The sequence below is a fragment of the Pholis gunnellus genome (assembly GCF_910591455.1).
Source record: "Pholis gunnellus genome assembly, chromosome: 21".
Taxonomy (NCBI): domain Eukaryota; kingdom Metazoa; phylum Chordata; class Actinopteri; order Perciformes; family Pholidae; genus Pholis; species Pholis gunnellus.
In genome coordinates, this window is record NC_136548.1 from 16,519,742 (window position 1) to 16,525,741 (window position 6,000).

Consider the following 6,000-nt stretch of genomic DNA (forward strand, 5'->3'; position numbering starts at 1 on the left):
CACACCGGTTTTACTGTGGCAGGGTGATTCATATCAGTCACAGAAATCACTTTTGTAAACACTGTTTGACCCTGGTTGTGTGCGTGTGTGTGTGTGTGTGTGTGTGTGTGTGTGTGTGTGTGTGTGCGTGTGCGTGCGCGTGTGTGTGTGTGTGTGTGTAAATAGCATGCAGGCAAGTCATGTTTTCTTCCCTTGTCAACACAGATCATTGACAAAAAATCATTTTTTAAAAATATTTGTGTTTTACTTGCCAACTTTAAATCAAACTTGAATCATGAATTCATAATTTGTTTTTGTTTCCTGCTCTTTGTTCTAAAGCACACATCTTCACCACGTTAAGAAAGTGGTTTAAAGAAGCCACGTTGTTATGAATAGATATAGGGAATTGTATGCATTTCTTTTCACTTCAGATTTAACTTCTGGAATTATTTTGTCTCTGAGCTGAAACGCAGCCCGTCTGACCACAGAACAACAGCATTTAAAGGGGCCCTGCAGCGTTTTCTTAGACAAACATTGTTTCTCATCAAACACATGACGTGCACCCTTAAGGCCTAACCGAAAGCTAATTTATAGTCTATATGTTTGACCCATTACTGTCCATCGTCCAGCACACAGCCCATTTTAATCTATCTCCATCCTTTGTATTACTGCTCCCTGCTGTCAGTTCTGTACTCGTTCTTACACTAGAGCATGAGAAACAGGGTGATCTGCAACTGAAAATCGTTCCCACCTTCCAACCTCCTTTCCTCGTGACCTTATCTCATCTCCTGGATTGGTTTGGTATTCTTAGCTGGTGTTTTGTGCACAGCTGGACTGCACAGCTGTCTGAGGGCACCAGGAGGCTGGGGCCGAGGTTTCTGAGACCCACAATCCCTCAGTCTGGGAGCGCGTCATGCCTCCTCTTTATTTTACTTCTTCTTCTTCTTCCCTTTCTGTGTAATGAGTGTCTGTCCTGAACCGAGCAGGTGACATCTGTGATGATGAATATCTGAAGAATACAGCAGATAGAAAGTATTCAGAGGACTAAGCAACAGATTTATGACACACACACACACACACACACACACACACACACACACATTACCACTTAATTCTCTCTGCTCAGACCTCATGGGAGTTTTGCTTTGGCCCAATTTTCAGGTACAGAGCACAGCGGCCATTAATCTGTCGACATCCTTTACCTCCCAAATTGCCATATTTTGTCACTTCCTTTCCTGGAGCTTTGACTGATGGCCCCATTTCAATGCTAATGGACCATGGTATCAAAACAACCATATTTTACAACTTTTAACTTCCTTAAAATCAGTCCACAGTCTTGTGCTTCATCCGAAACTTTGGCCAAAAGTTACTCTTTTTCTGTAATTCATGCAGCTCCACCAGGACTTCCCCGACCTCTTTTAGTGTGCAATAGCCTGTCAGCCTCAGTAAAGAAACATGAACCTATTCTGCACAGCATCACAGTGCATTCATGGCGGAAATTGTTCATTTTAATGTGATTCCTAATATGGAGAACACAGTAGAGTTTAGCTTGTCTGCTAATAGGTCTTTTTTTGTCTCGTGTCACAGTTGGAAAAGCACCGGTTTTAGTGTACTGTAGAGTCTTGTTAAGTCAATGAAAGCAATTTGGCTTTGTATTACAAGACGAAAATCTATCAGCTAGCCTATAATGTAATTACCGGAATAAAACAGAATAATATGAATTTCCATTATCGGCCCGATGTATATCGTGCATTCCTATAATTTTCTGTTTTCTAATTGTTTTGATTCGGTTGTGAATTCATCGGTTTGTTTCTTTTCAGATTGATTATGTAATCTGCAGAAATTAACTTCATTTTACTAATTAATTTCTGCAGAATAATAGTTGATTTCTTGGAGTACCACAGTTCAGTCTCATCCACTTATCTCGGCTGAACTGGTCTCTTAAAATCCACCGACTATTCAGTGTATTAAGAAAATTCAAGGTTGTGTATCTGAACATGATGCAAAGTGAACATTATGCAACCAGTGCTGTTTTTTTACTCTTTAACAGTACGGTGTTCATCCTGTGAATACTGATGACTGTGGAATAACCGTCCTCTCTGCTCCACTACTGTACGCACATTAATTTTTAAAATCTCTCCCAAACGTTTTCTTCCCCTCGGGATTGAACCACGTCGCTGCTTCTTCTCCTGCAGCCACTCTGTGAATGGCTCCCAGAGAACCGCTGCAGCACTGATTAGATTTACAGTTTTGTAAACAGCCTAGATAAGATGTTCAGAGTCTGCTGCCCTCACAGCAAAGTCCCCATCATTGACATCTCTTAAGGACTGGGGGGGGGGGCAGTTCTTATTCAGAAGAACTTGAAAGTGGACTCTGAAGTCTTTGAATTACTTATTTAGCATCAGTTCTGGTATGAACTAGTGGGCAGTTTAGATTTGCAATGATTCGAGGATGGCTCCGTCGGTCGGTCGGTCCACCTCTTGACATGAACATTAAAAAAAAGAATAGTAGTAGAACGGACACCATGGTAAACGCATCATCTTTCATCATCATCGTGACGTCACCCATTGGTTTGTGGACTGCCGTTTTGACGTAGCATCTACACGTAGCATGAACACATAGCATGTACACGTAGCGCGCTGCATCCTCTGTCGTCACTTGTGGATGATTCTGCGAGCATGAAAAACAACCGTGTTCCCATGAGCGTCAGTGATCCGCGGAGGAGGCAGTTAGTGTGATCTTGACATTCACAGCTGCTGCAGGGAGGCCCATATGTGCTGACGTACAGGCCCCGGAGCCTCTCTTGACTCTCACCACCACCACCATCGTTTTCCCACTCACTTCACTCCTCAGCTGTGTCAACTGCCCGCTGTCCTGCTGTAATCCATCCCACACCTTCTGCTGGTGGTGAAGCCGACAGTCATTCTCCCAGACTGTGGTCAGGAACATGAGAATAAAAAAGGTCCGCAGTTAAAGATGGAGTCGTTTCATCAGAGTAAGAATTGTCCCCAACCAAGAAAAAACCCCCCACAAACAACCACATCTCCCTTTGTCCTGTCAATCAACCCCTGAAAATGTGGTGACATCGCTAAAAAGAAGTCAGATGGGGTGAGAAAAACAAAGCTTAAAGTAAAGAAACAAAAACAGTTTCACCAGTCTTCAAACACAACTGTCTCCATCCTTTTTGTTTAATTATCTTGCAGTTAGAGGTGCAGTGTGTAAGTGGGACGACGCCTCCCCGAGGCCGGTTGTTTTTGGTGTTTTTAAATACATTTCTCCTCCTCGTCTCTGTGTGACTTCTGCCCTGATTATAATCTCCTGCTGAGAGGCCATGAGATGGACGGCACATAAACACACACACACACACACACTGGATTGAACACGGGCACTGATGTGCACAAAAACAACATACAAGGCACGCAGTCCTGAAGGGAATGTTTTGACGTGGAGAGGCTGACCGTGTGGTGGGAGGCAGGCTGACTTGAGAGGTGAAGAGGTGTCGGGGAAGAACGAGGGTGCGGATCAGAAGCTACGTGGGCGGTGGGATGCACGGTCGGGCAGTCGCTGCGTCACAGCGTTGCATAAGAGCTTACGCAGGCAGAGGGGAGGCGGGTCTGCAGGAATCAGAGAGGCTGAGAGATGGGAGAGTATTTCAAACAATGCAGTTCATCTGTCCGTCACCGCTTAACAGAGCAGCCAAAGCAGCTTGTTGTTGACCTTGTTTCATTATGTGCTGTTTCATTTTTATATCTTTTTTTTAGTTGACAGATGAGCCATTATTACCTTCCTGTGCAGGCTTCCTTAGCACGTCCTTGACCAAAGAAATTCTTTGTCGATCAACAGTGACAAACAATTTCGTTGACCAATCAATTGAATCACACAAAAGCACCACTTTAAATCTTTTGTTTGCCAGAGATGCTCATATTTCTTGGACATATGACAACACGACCGATAAGTCGACTAAGCGGCGGCCGGCCTACTTCCTACACTGTAGATTAGAGCTGTGAAGATCTATTGATTAGTTGTGAACTATTGAATTAGTCTTAATGTCACGGGGACCCAAACGCAGACATGACCAGGGATGCAGAGTGAAAACAAAACGTTTTATTGCGAGGTGAACACAAAGGGAAACTTGACCGGGAACAACAGGTTATTGTTTATTAGATCACTTTGATTATTTTATCTGTGGTTTTTGCTGTATTTTGTGCCATATTGTGATATACAGTATAGCAGTATTGGAAAATATCCTTTTTAATATCCAACCAATAAGGTCAAGCCAATTATCCAACAATCTAGTTGCCCAATAATTACAAGGCTTTGGATACATTTGTTCCTGGAGATCGCCACTGACTCCTGGCTCTTCCTCCTCATCCTCAACCCCTCACCACTCTCACTGCAGTGGAAATGGAGTTTTCTCTCTGTAGGTTTCTAAAATGTGGGAGGATGTTTGAGGTCTGGCCTGGATGATCCTAGACGAGGATGTCTGAGAACATACAGAGGTCTTGTGGCTGTTTCAGATGGAATGTGATGCTTTGCATGCGGGCCATCTTTCACTGTCCAAACAACGCAGACATGCCAGTATTCCCAGCGGAGTCACTTCCCACCGTCTGCACATTACATTCTTTGAAATAAACAGCCGTTTAAACGTCCAATCTTCTCAATAAGTTGTTTTCCCCTCTACATTCATGCTGTTATGTTGTTGACCACGAGCAAGCAGCTGTAAAGTGAGAATGAATGTGCATCTGCTAGTGCATTCGTAGCATTGTCTCAGATATCCAGAGTACAGAACCGTCAACACATCTGCGTGTTTGATTTCCCCTTCATGCTGCACCACTTCCCTGTTTCCTGAGCGGCCTTTGTTTCAGGGTGTGCTGGTGTTTGTTAACTTGTCGGGAACCTTTGGCACACGGCTGAACATTACGATAATAAACCGTAAGTGCTGTGGGTGGCAGTGTTTGGAAAGGGAAGAAGTGGGCCGCCTCCCTGTTCCTTAATCGTCCACTGGCCGTGTGAGTGTGTGTGTGTGTGTGTGTGTGTGATTGTGTGCATGTGTGAGAGAGAAAGCCTGGCAACCACTGAACCTCATTTATTCTCATTTCTTCCTCTCTATTACACTGCTCTTCCCAATCGGTGCCTAAATGTATTGAGCAGTGAAGCTGTAGACTTACTGTATACTATGAGGCGCAAACACGTACAACTGCTCAAACTAATGTTGAATGTTTATGAATGTAATCAGCTAGTCGCTAATCTAATTGTGTTTATTATGTCCTGGCATCTCTGTGCGATAATGTTCTGCATGGTGTTGCAAAACAGAGCTGAAAGGAGAGTGAAAATTTATCTGGTGGACACAAACACAACTCCAAATGGATGCTGATGTTGCACAAAACACTGAAAAGAACTTGCAAAAACTATGACAAATCATGTGTTTCTAGAAGTGGATTTGACATTTTTAGGAGCTCCAACCATCAAATCTTTGTGAATATTAAAATGTGTTACTGCGCGTGGTGTCTTATAAAACCTCCAGTAATACGTCACGTATTACTCGTTACACTTGGTTATTAAAGTAAGCCAGCTGAGAGATTGTTGACTCTCCTATTAATCATGAATCTGTGATCTCTTTACTATTAATCATAAATCTGTGATCTCTATTCTCTTATCTGTCTATTAGCAGAGTCACATTTTAGGAGATATGAATGAGCTCTTGTAGAACCTTCCAGTAAATCTTATTTTCAGGTCAATATGGTATTTTAGAATGTGAACCCACATTTTTTTCCCCCATATGCATAATCGATAGATACTTAAGGAAAGAAATACTGTAAAGTACACTTGAAATGACACTTGGTTAGCTGCTCAATCAATCCCCAAATCACACAGCAGAGCCTCCATTCACTGCGGTTCACATATTATCTGCTTTGAATCGTCATGAAAGCAGTTCACGTCTCCTTTTGAAGGAACTTTCTCAAGAGGGTTCAACTCTCTCTGACTTTCTCTCGAATGTCTTTAGCCTCTGATTGAGGAGAA